Source organism: Lithobates pipiens, unplaced genomic scaffold (genome assembly GCF_037356315.1).
Source record: "Lithobates pipiens isolate NorthernLeopardFrog02 unplaced genomic scaffold, aLitPip1_a1.2 Scaffold_25, whole genome shotgun sequence".
Classification (NCBI taxonomy): Eukaryota; Metazoa; Chordata; class Amphibia; order Anura; family Ranidae; genus Lithobates; species Lithobates pipiens.
In genome coordinates this window covers 227,764,636-227,776,495 of record NW_027507787.1, presented here as the reverse complement: position 1 = coordinate 227,776,495, position 11,860 = coordinate 227,764,636, and the positions used below count along the sequence as shown (strand labels likewise).

Here is an 11,860-nt window from a genome sequence, read left to right as displayed (position 1 = left end):
ACGTTTCTTATATTAGGAGGGCGGGGCCACCCGTCACCTGACCCCGCCCCCTCTGACGCTGGTGAAGGGAGCCAGGGGTTCCCCAGTGACGTGTGGGTGACCCCGCCCCCTCTGATGTAACGGAAACCTGCGTTTGTACCCCCTTACCATTTCAAACAGGGGGGGGCGGGATCTGGGGGTCCCCTTGTTAAAGGGGGCTTCCAGATTCTGATAAGCCCCCCGCCCGCAGACCCTCACAACCAACGGCCAGGGTTGTGAGGATGAGGCCCTTGTCCTTATCAACATGGGGACAAGGTGCTTTGAGGGGTCACAGACCCCCAAAGCATCCTCCCAATGTTGAGGGTATGTGGCCTGGTACGGTTCAGGAGGGAGGGGGGGGCGCTCTCAAGTCCCCCCCTCTTTTCCTGTGGCCTGCCAGGTTGCGTGCTCGGATAAAGGGTCTGATATGGATTTTTAGGGGGACCCCCACGTCAATTTTTTTTAAAAATTTGATGCGGGGTTCCCCTTAATATCCATATCAGACCTGAAGGGTCTGGTATGGATATTTGGGGGGACCCCCACGTCAATTTTTTTTTTAAATTTGACACGGGGTTCCCCTTAATATCCATGTCAGACCTGAAGGGCCTGGTAATTGAATTTAGGGGAACCCCCACGCTTTTTTTTTTTTTTTTTTAATCAATGAATGAATGAATTGTCGGCTAATACAGAGAACACTCATTGAGTGTTCTCTGTATTACGGAGACCCGACAATTTAGCCGCAAGTGATTTTAAAAGACTTTTTTTCCTGCACAAATGACACTTTGTGCAGGGACAGTTCTAAGCACCAGAAACATGCGCCCCTTCACAGGCATACTATAGATACCCCCCAGCTACGAAATTTAAAGGAATATTACACTTTTATTGTTTCACTTTAATCATTATTAAAATCACTGCTCCTGAAAAAACGGCCGTTTTTAAAACTTTTTTTTGCATTGATCCATGTCCCCTGGGGCAGGACCCGGGTCCCCAAACACTTTTTAGTACAGTAACCTGCATATTACCCTTTAAAATGAGCACTTTAGATTGTGAACGTTCGAGTCCCATAGACTTTAATAGGGTTCTAAAGTTCACACGAAGTTTAGGTCTGTTCGCGGGTTCTGGTGCGAACCGAACAGGGGGGTGTTCGGCTCATCCCTAGCTAAAACTATAAGTAACATCATGAACCTAGGGAAGATATATACTACCTGTATTCTTAATTAGGTGAGGGAAGGAAGGTGGGGGATGGAAGCAGGAGTGTGGTAGGAGGGGAGGAAGGAGATGAGGAGGGGGGGAGGAGGAGAGAAGGGAGGAGGGAAAGAAGATAAAGGGATGTAAAGGTATTATTTTTAAATAACAAACATGTTATACTTACCTCCACTGTGCGGCTCGTTTTGCACAGAGTGGCCCCGAACCTGCTCTTCTGGGGTCCCCCGCAAGTACTTCATGCGAGCTCCCTCACATGGTGAGAAGCATCTGCGGGCGCGCTCCCGTGATACAGCCGGCGGCTATAGCCGCTCACTGTATCACTCGGCCCCGCCCCCGGTGCGCCGCGTCATTGGATGTGATTGACAGCAGCGTGAGCCAATGGCTGCGCTGCTTTCAATCTATCCACTGTAACCAATCAACGGCCAGGCTGAGTGGTGAAGAGGATGTCGGGGGCGAGCACGGGACTTTTGAGGGGTCGGGTAAGTAAAACAGGGGGGCTGGGGGGGGCCAGTATTATAGAATAGAATATAGAATGCATTAAGGTGAAAAAAAGTTACCTTTACAACCCCTTAAGGAGAGGTGAAGGGAGAAGGAAGATGGGGAGAAAGAGTTGAGAGTTGAAGGAGAGCAAAGGAGAGCACCAGAGCGTAGAAGACAGAGCACCAGATCTTCTCAGTGTTGTGTTTTCTGAAGTTAAGTCAGTTTAATTTTGATGCTGGAAGCTCTGTTTTTGTTTCCTTTTAAGCGATTGACGTCGCTGCCGGGTTTAGGACGCAGGCAGGTCAGCATATCCCGGAAATGATTTACAGCCAGGACCAGTTGATCATCACAGCCCAGAGCTCTGTGTTGGTAAAATCTTCCGGAATGAAGAGGTTAAAGAAAAATAAAGACTTTTATGTTTAAGACAAACATCTTTGCACGTGATCCTGAGGCGCTATTACTGTGGCTGTATCCCTGGAGATTATATTATACAAATAAAAGATGGATTGAAACCTAAATTAAACATTCTCTCTTTGCTTACTGGCTGGGCCTGGGCTCAGTACCCTTTTTTGGCCATTTGTAAATGTGGGATTGTTTTATTACTTTGTATTATAAATCAAACAGAGTGTGTGTATGTTGGGAGGAATCTGTCAGATCTTCGGGGCTTTTTTCTGACAAATCCAGTTTTGTTTGGCTTGACATTCACCATTATAATATCCAGCAGTTGTATGTATCCTTACACAGTTTCCTGAGGATTTTGTTGATATTGAAAATCTGGGTAATAAATAAAAATGAACAGTTATGGATTTTGTTTCTAGATGAACATCATTCATATTCTCAGTGTAGATGAAGAGTCACTTACAGGCCGGTATTATAGAGGTGACCGTCCACCCATCTCCATCCATCTCCATCTCTGTACAGACCCATCCAGAACATATCCATTGCTTGTCCTGATCGTCCTCCAACCGATCTGTTTATAAATTCCTGGTAACACAGAACAACATTTGCCACAATCCAGATTATTATGGATGGAGCGATGGTTTGTCACATTGGATATGAACAGTGGGTAACGCATGCTACAGAGAAAGTGGGTGTGGCTAAAAAATTGAGGGGTGTGGCTTCCCCTGATGTACTAAATGACATATGCCCACCTTCATCAAATATACATATTAGTAGGACATCATTTCTTTTAAAAATATAATTACCATGTACATACCATACAATAAGACATTGCTAATTGCAACTAGTATTCAGAAAAAGAGATAGATATACAACAAATGGGGTACCAATGATTACATTCAAGATACAAGAGAAGTGGTACTGTGCAGAGTCCATACATATAGAAGAACTGATACTGAGAATTACACCCAGCATACAGGACAAGAGAAGTGGTACTGTCCATACATATAGAATAGGAATACATACTGAGAAAGTGATGGGAATTCTCCTCCTATACAATTGTCACCAGAAGATATGTTCTATATTAGGTTTAATTCACACAAGAATGGTGGCCCCTATTGCATGAAAAAGGCTTTATTTATGTGGCTGGACCTGTGTGTGGGCAGCTTATGTTACTCTTATGCCCTGTACACACCATAGGATTTTCCAAAAGCAAATGTAGCGGTCATAACCCGTTGCAGGGCGGCCTTGACTTATTGGGCTTACCGGTTACCTTCTCTTGGCCTGCTCTTCCACATCTAGGGGTTCCCAGGGTTGATACCCAACGACTTGTACACTGACACAGATGAAGTCCTCTTTAAAAGGTTTTATTTTGCAGTAAGAACTCTCAATTAACAGTCTCTTAGGGAACAGAGAGCACGGGTGAAGAACTCAGGCACCTTGAACTGCAGGTCTAGCAAAGTCTCTATTTCCACCCAGAGAGTAGCTACTCGCAGCTGGGTACTTCATGGCTGAACAGATCTCAAGCCGGAGATCATGGCAGTCAGCACATTGACTCAAACTTGATCTATCAACTAAGGGTGAACAGGAACCTTTTTCCTCCGTACCTGGAGCGTTTCCCATCTCCTCAATGGTACTGGAAAAGTGTGGACTCGTCAATGTCCTTCCCAACTCAGTAACCAGGCATTTCTCAGGATGCCACTTGCCGACCCTCCTCCAAAGAGTCCTCCCCCGGTAACTTCCACGAGCTGCGGTGCCCCTCCAAGCCAAGAGCACACCCGGACACTTTGAATCCTCTCTCAGTTACTGTGCCTCGGACCAGCAGGTTCCGAGACTCGGGAACAGACAGATCCCTACCCCGGACCAGGCAGGTCAGGGGCCACTGACAGGAACATGTTGCAGGATGTCGAACACCCCGTGACCGGGACCCCTCACGGGGCTACCCCGGTCCTGGAACCAGAACAAACCACACAGGTCTCACAAACCCCTCTCTCTCAACCACGTGACCCACACCTCTTAAGTACCCCTTCCCAGACTCCTCAGCAGGGCCCGGCACTCCCACTGATTGGTTCAGAGAAGGTCGATACCCAAACATCCAACCAGACCTGGTTCTGGCCTGTCATGTGCACCTCACTGTTCACATGACCAGGCAGAACTTTCAAACACAGCCTGGCCAAACTGGTGTTAAGGCCAACCTATGTAATCAACCCTCAAATCCTTTATTGTTCTGAGGCAAAAATTAAATTTACATGCGTATGACATTTTGTCCAAAATGTCATCCGCTACACAAAACGTGGATTTTTTTCCCGAAGGTTGTTGGCTCAAACTTGTCTTGCATACACACGATCACACAAATGTTGTCGGAAATTCCAAACGTCAAGAAAAGCTACTAGCTAAATCATATATTATTATGCTATATATTGTAAAGGACTAGTGTCAAATGTAGGGCTTTAAGGACATCGCCACTTGCTGGTTCTTTTTTGTTTAAGGGCTTTGTTTGCCCATTTGTATTAAAAGCAAGTTCAGCAAACAGACATAGGTTTCCCTCGCAGGGGTTTTCAGCATTGCGTTGTCCATCAACAAAATGACGTTCAGCCTAGTTGTCTCTCACTTGCATCACTGCTGCTCTGGCCTTACCCTCCAGGCCTTAAGCCCCGTACACACGAGAGGACTTATGTCCGACAGACTTCCAAAGGAGTTCCGCCAGAGTTCCGCCGGAGTTCCGCCGGAGTTCTGACAGACTTTTCGGCCGAACGGACTTGGCCACACACGATCACACTAAACTCCGACGGATTCGAACGTGATGACGTACGACCCGACTCGAATAAGGAAGTTCATAGCCAGTAGCCAATAGCTGCCCTAGCGTCGGTTTTAGTCCGTCGGAGTAGCATACACACGAGCGGATTTTTCGAAGGGGACCGGGTCCGGCGGAGTTCCGTCGGGAAAATTTGAAGCATGCTTCATTTCTAAAGTCCGTCAGACTTTTGCGAAGCTAAAGTCCGTTGCAGCCCACACACGATCGGATAGTCTGACGGACTCGGTCTGACGGACTTTGGATGTTGAAAAGTCCGCTCGTGTGTACGGGGCTTAAGTCTGTCTCCTACAGACTGTTTCACTGACCACCTTGGTGCACACAGCTAGCAGCCTCTTGCTGCACTGGCTCCCACGTGGAGCCCTCCTGACTCCTGGCACTCAGACTTCCTATCTATATATCTATAGTAAATATCACTGTAAAAATATAAACACACCCTACCCTATTAGCTTCATAGAGAAACTTTCCCTATCACTCCCAGTACCAGGGTCAGGAGTACGTACATGTATGTACCCAGAGGCCGCAAACCTGGAAGGAAGACAGAAGAAAGGTGGAAGCCAAGTCAGTGGTGACAGCATACTACCGGAGGGCTTTGTTTTAGGGTAAGTCTTGCATAATGTGCTAGTATGTGATGCATGCTAGCATATTATGACATTGCCTGGCAGGAAATGTTCTTTTGTTTTTAACTGCTTGCCAACCGTATAATCTAGATATATGGCGGCAAGGCGGCTTGGCTGTGCAATCCTTTTTCCAAGGAACACCACACCAGATAGATGACAAACGGCTTCCACTGGTAATGTAAATCCCTTTACAAATTCTTCCTTCCCATCATTAAGCAGTTAACACGCAACAAAGAGAGGTCTCCATGGTGTAGTATTTAAAAATAATTTATTTCAACAACGTAGCAACTTACAGTTAAAAATAGTGCTGTTCAGCTTCACAAACAAAGGAACTTCCGGTCTCGGCCACGACCACAAGTGACAACACCTGTCTCCTTCCGACGCGTTACGTCACTGATCACGTGACTTCCTCAAGGGTATGGAGTCGAGTGTACAATGCCGGCATCTGGAATCTGGGGTAATGTTTATACAGAGGCTTGACTTGACCTGTAGGAGTCTCTGTACAAGGTGAGAAGCTGGGGTAAACCACAAGCGCACTTTGGAAGGTTGAAGCATTTGGATGAATTGGATTTTCTTACACAAGCACTTTCTTATGAACTTTATTATTAGGCACCTTCAGCGCATTGATTCACAGTATTGTCACTTTGACATTGTTGCACTTTATTACGCATGAAGGAGAGTTTATGATTATTTGCACTAGATTGTCATTATTTGCCATTCATTATTATTGCACTTTATGAAGGATTATCTATATTGCATTTTATATACATATCATCATTTTTGAGTACCGTATATACTCGAGTATAGGCCGACCCGAATATAAGCCGAGGCCCCCAATTTACCCCCAAAAAACTGGAAAAATTATTGACTCGTGTATAAGCTGAGGGTGAGACATGGCTGTCCATCCCTGTGTGTCCGTCCATCCCTGTGTGTGTGTCCGTCCATCCATCCCTGTGTGTGTGTCCATCCATCCATCCATCCATCCCTGTGTGTGTGTCCGTCCATCCATCCCTGTGTGTGTATCCATCCATCCATCCATCCCTGTGTGTGTGTGTGTGTGTGTGTGTATCCATCCATCCATCCCTGTGTGTGGGTGTGTGTGTGTATCCATCCATCCATCCATCCCTGTGTGTGTGTGTGTGTGTGTGTGTGTGTGTCCATCCATCCATCCATCCCTGTGTGTGTGTCCGTGCAGCCTTGTGTGTGTGTCCAGCCTACCTGTGTCCCGAGCCTCCGTCCCGAGCCGCCGCCGTCGTCCCGAGCCTCCTCCGTCCCGAGCCTCCTCCGTCCCGAGCCTCCTCCGTCCCGTGCCTCCTCCGTCCCGTGCCTCCTCCGTCCCGTGCCTCCTCCGTCCCGTGTCGTGCCGATGGATCGCCGCTCCAGGATCGCCGCTCTTCTCGGCGGCCATTCTACAATTCAAAAGCCGCGCCTCCGCCTCCGCCTGTGATAGGCGGAACACTCAATTTCCCAGCAGCCTGTGTTCCGCCTATCACGGACATCCTCTCATCCTCGTCCGTAGTATGAGAATGAGCGGATGTCCGTGATAGGCGGAACACTGACTGCTGGGAAATTCAGTGTTCCGCCTATCACAGGCGGAGGCGGAGAAGGAGGCGCGGCTTTTGAATTTTAATGTCCGCCGTCTGTCTGCTCGATACGCTGATCGAGCAGTCAGACAGCGGTGACTCGAGTATAAGCCGAGGGGGGCACTTTCAGCCTCAAAAAAGAGGCTGAAAATCTCGGCTTATACTCGAGTATATACGGTAAGCACCATATTATATATTATTTCATTAGTACAGTGTGGGAACACCATTTACATTGGCAGCTGCTTAGTTTTATTATAGTGATTCACTTGGTAAGCGCATTAGTACTTATACTTTACTGGCAGAAACAAACTTTTTTTGTAAAAAAGTACAGTATGTGATCTGACACTTGTAGGCAGGGCTGGGACAAAAAATTGTCTCTTGACTTCATCCAGATCGACCCACTTTAATTTTACAAACACGCACAAAAACAAGTAAAGTGGGAGGGCTAACGTCATGCAGGAACATTGCTACAGCTTCATTGGCTGGAATTTCAGAAACCGGCATCACTGCACAGCCATTTGCTGCCTTTCAGCAATGCAGCGGCGCTGAGGCTGAGCCGGGCTGCGCACTATGAAGTGAGGTGATGGGCAGTGCGGGTGACAGGTCTCTCTGATACCAGCCGGCAACCCCGATGGCCACCCAAGAGCACCCCCCCCTTCATTTAGCCATTAGCTGTTCTACTTTTTCTCTTATATCAAGGATGCTGAATTAAAATTTACGGGGAGTCCACATGATAAATCCGCTACATCACAGCCTCCCATATACATCTCAGTGCCCCCCACACATCACACACCTTTAGTGCCCACACACATCACACGCTTTTTTTCTTTAAACTTAATTGAAATGTCAAAATATTTTTTATTAATTTTAATGCACCGCAGCCCAGTTGCATTGCATAGAAACAGTATGCATTTTGCACCACGCTGCTCAGCACTCAGGGGCGCTGTTGTAGTGTGAACAGGATGCATAGAAAACAATTGTTCCTTGCAGAGACCTGTGTTTTGCTAGTGCAGAAATCACAGACCCCCTTTTACATCAGTGTCTTCAGTCCCTCCCTTCACATCACCCCCCCCCCCTGTTTTACATCAAAGGCTGCCGTGATCACAGACCCCCCCCATCACAGACCCCCTCATCACAGACCCCTCCATCACAGACCCCCATCACAGACCCCCCACCACAGACTGACCCCCCCATCACAGACCCCCACATCATAGACTGATCCATCACAGACAGACCCCCATCACAGACTGACCTGACCTTCACAGACCTCCCCATCACAGACTGACCCCCCCGTCACAGACCTCCCCATCAAAGACTGACCAGACCATCACAGACCTCCCCATCACAGACTGACCCCCCCATCACAGACCTCCCCATCACAGACTGACCATCACAGACCTCCCCATCACAGACTGACCTGACCATCACAGACCTCCCCATCACAGACTGACCCCCGCGTCACAGACCTCCCCATCACAGACTGACCTGACCCATGACAGACGGACCCCTTGACAGACTGACCCCCCCCCCAAATCACAGACTCCCATCACAGAATGACCTCCCCTATCACAGACTGAGCCTCCAAATCACAGACAGACCTGACCCATCGCAGACTGAGCTCCTTCACCTTCCCTTTGAGGGTGCCCCACATATACCCAATAGGGTTTAGGTCTGGAGGCATGCTTGGCCAGTCCATCACCTTTACCCTCAGCTTCTTTAGCAAGGTAGTGGTTGTCTTGGAGGTGTGTTTGGAGTCATTATCATGTTGGAATACTGCCCTGCGGTCCAGTCTCTGAAGGGAGGGAATTATGCTCTGCTTCAGTATGTAACAGTACATGTTGGCATTCATGGTTCCCTCAATGATCTGTAGCTCCCCAGTGCCGGCAGCACTCATGCAGCCCCAGACCATGACACTTCCACCACCATGCTTGACTGTAGGCAAGACACACTTGTCTTTGTCCTCCTCACCTGGTTGCCACCACACACGCTTGAAAATATCTGAACCAAATAAGTTTATCTCATCAGACCACAGGACATGGTTCCAGTACTCCATGTCCTTAGTCTTCTTGTCTTCAGCAAACTGTTTGTGGGCTTTCTTGTGCATCATCTTTAGAAGAGGCTTCGTTCTGGGATGACAGCCATGCAGACCAATTTGATGCAGTGTGCGGCGTATGGTCTGAGCGCTGACAGGCTGAAACTCCACCCCTTCAACCTCTGCACTAGGGATGAGCCGAACACCCCCCCCCCTGGTTCGGTTCGCACCAGAACCTTTGAATGGACCGAAAATTCGTATATGAACTTTAGAACCCCATTAAAGTCTATGGGACTCGAACGTTCAAAATCAATGCTAATCAGTGCTAATTTTAAAGGCTAATATGTAAGATATTGTCCTAAAAGGGGTTTGGGGACCTGGCTCCTGCCCCAGGGGACATGGATCAATGCAAATTGTTTTTTTTTTAAAGGCCATTTTTTCGGGAGCAGTGATTTTAACCACTTTCAGACCGGACCATTTTGCTGGCTTAAGACCAGACCACTTTTTGCGATTCAGCACTGCGTCGCTTTAACTGACAATTGCGTGGTCGTGTGACGTGGCTCCCAAACAAAATGCACTTCATTTTTCCCCACAAATAGAGGTTTCTTTTGGTGGTATTTGATCACCCCTGCGGTTTTTATTTTTTGTGCTATAAACAAAAAAAGAGCGACAATTTTGAAAAAAAAACACATTATTTGTTACATTTTGCTGTAATAAATATCCCCCAAAAATATATAAAAAAATGTTTTTTCCTCAGTTTAGGCCGATACATATTCTTCTACATATTTTTGGTAAAAAAGTAAGCAATTATTGATTGGTTTGCACAAAATTTATAGCGTTTACAAAATAAGGGATAGTTTTATGGCATTTTTATTAATAATTTAATTAATTAATGTATTAATAATTATTTTTTACTAGTAATGGCACCAATCAGCAATTTTTATTGTGACTGCGACATTATGGTGGACACATCGGACATTTTTGACACATTTTTGGGACCATTGTCATTTATACAGCAATCAGTGCTATTTAAATGCACTGATTCTTGTGTAAATGACACTGGCAGTGAAGGGGTTAACCAGGTGGTGGCAGTGTAGGAGTTAAGTGTGTCCTAGGGGCGTGTTACTAACTGTGGGGGGTGTGGCTGTATGTGTCAGGTCACCTTGAGGCCAGGTGACAGATGCACACCATAGGGATCAGGAGTGCACCGCAAGGATGTGGACCCTACGGCTGACTGCTGCGGACAGGGTTCAAGGTGATAGGAAGGCAGGGCCGCCAGAACACCAAGATGGATCCCACCAGGGTTAGAGCGTAAGATTCCCTGGGGCATGGAGTCTAAGAGCCAGCAGGTGTTCGCCAGAGCCTCTAGTGATGAGGATGGACTTGGCTGCAACTGACTCCAGGTCGCGACCCCCAGGGTCCCCCAGCTCACACCCACAGTAGGCAACAGGAGGATAGGGATGGTGAGGGACAAAGCCAAGGTCGGGGCCACAAGCAGACAGGAATAGTCAGGGACACGCCAAAAGTTCAGGATCACAGGCAAACAAGGATAGTCAAGGACATGCCAAAGTCGGTAACGGAAAACAACAGAAGAGCACATGGCAGGTAACAGGAAGCTAACACACAAAGGTTGATCAGCCCTGATGGCTTGCAGTGCACAGGTTAATATAGGGTTCCCTGATAGGGCCTGGCATGGAGCCATGCTTAGAGGAGAGGTTATAAAAACCACCAGGTGGCAGTGGCTGGCCTCTTAGTCTGAACACATGAGGGGAGGTAAGCAAACACAGGAAGATCACTGCATAACCATGACAGTATGTTAGTTAACACTGATCTCTGCTCCAATCACAGGAAGCAGAGATCAGTGTCACTTGTTGCTAGGCCGTTGTAAACAGCATCTCCCCGTTCTCCCTCCCAGTGAGATGGTCACGGGTATCCCCGAGGCGATCGAGTCCGCGGGACCCGTGACCGGACTTACGGGGGTCGCATGTGATGGCAGGGTGGCAAATTCAACTGGACGTACCTGTACGCCAGTTTGCCTGCCCGTGCAATTCTGCTGACGTACATCATCGTGTGCCGGTTGGGAACTGGTCAATGACAATTAAAGTGAAAAAAAAAAGTGAAATATTCCTTTACATATCGTGCCTGGGGGGTGTCTATAGTATGCTTGTGAAGTGGCACGTGTTTCTCGTGTTTAGAACAGTCCCTGCACAAAATTATATTTAAAAAAAAAAAAAAAGTCATTTAAAACTGCTCGCGGTTTTAATATAATGTCTGGTTCTGGCAGTATGGATGAAAATCATTGAGAAAAATCGCATCGCAATTTCTTTGGTCGAACATGGCGAGGCCTGTTCTGAGTGGAACCTGTCCTGTTAAACCGCTGTATGGTCTTGGCCACAGTGCTGCTGCTCAGTTTCAGGGTCTTGGCAATCTTCTTATAGCCTAGGCCATCTTTATGTAGAGCAACAATTATTTTTCTTCAGATCCTCAGAGAGTTCTTTGCCATGAGGTGCCATGTTGAACTTTCAGTGACCAGTATGAGAGAATGAGAGCGATAACACCAAATTTAACACACCTGCTCTCCATTTACACCTGATACCTTGTAACGAGTCACATGACAGAAGGGAGGGAAAATGTCTAATTTGAGCCTAATTTGGACATTTTCACTTGGAGCCGTACTCACTTTTGTTGCCATGGCTGTGGGTTGAGTTAT

General features: G+C 47.3%; 1 long non-coding RNA gene across 1 annotated transcript in view; it reads right to left on the bottom strand.

Annotated features, from left to right (window-relative positions):
• Positions 1-1,713: 1,713 nt before the first annotated feature.
• Positions 1,714-11,860, bottom strand: part of LOC143930932 (uncharacterized) — a 63,867-nt gene continuing 53,720 nt past the window's right edge. The window contains exons 2-3 of the long non-coding RNA XR_013262853.1: positions 2,567-2,688; positions 1,714-2,478 (exon numbers count right to left, since the gene is read on the bottom strand). This is a non-coding gene — a long non-coding RNA (uncharacterized LOC143930932). The remainder of the gene's footprint in view (positions 2,479-2,566; positions 2,689-11,860) is intronic.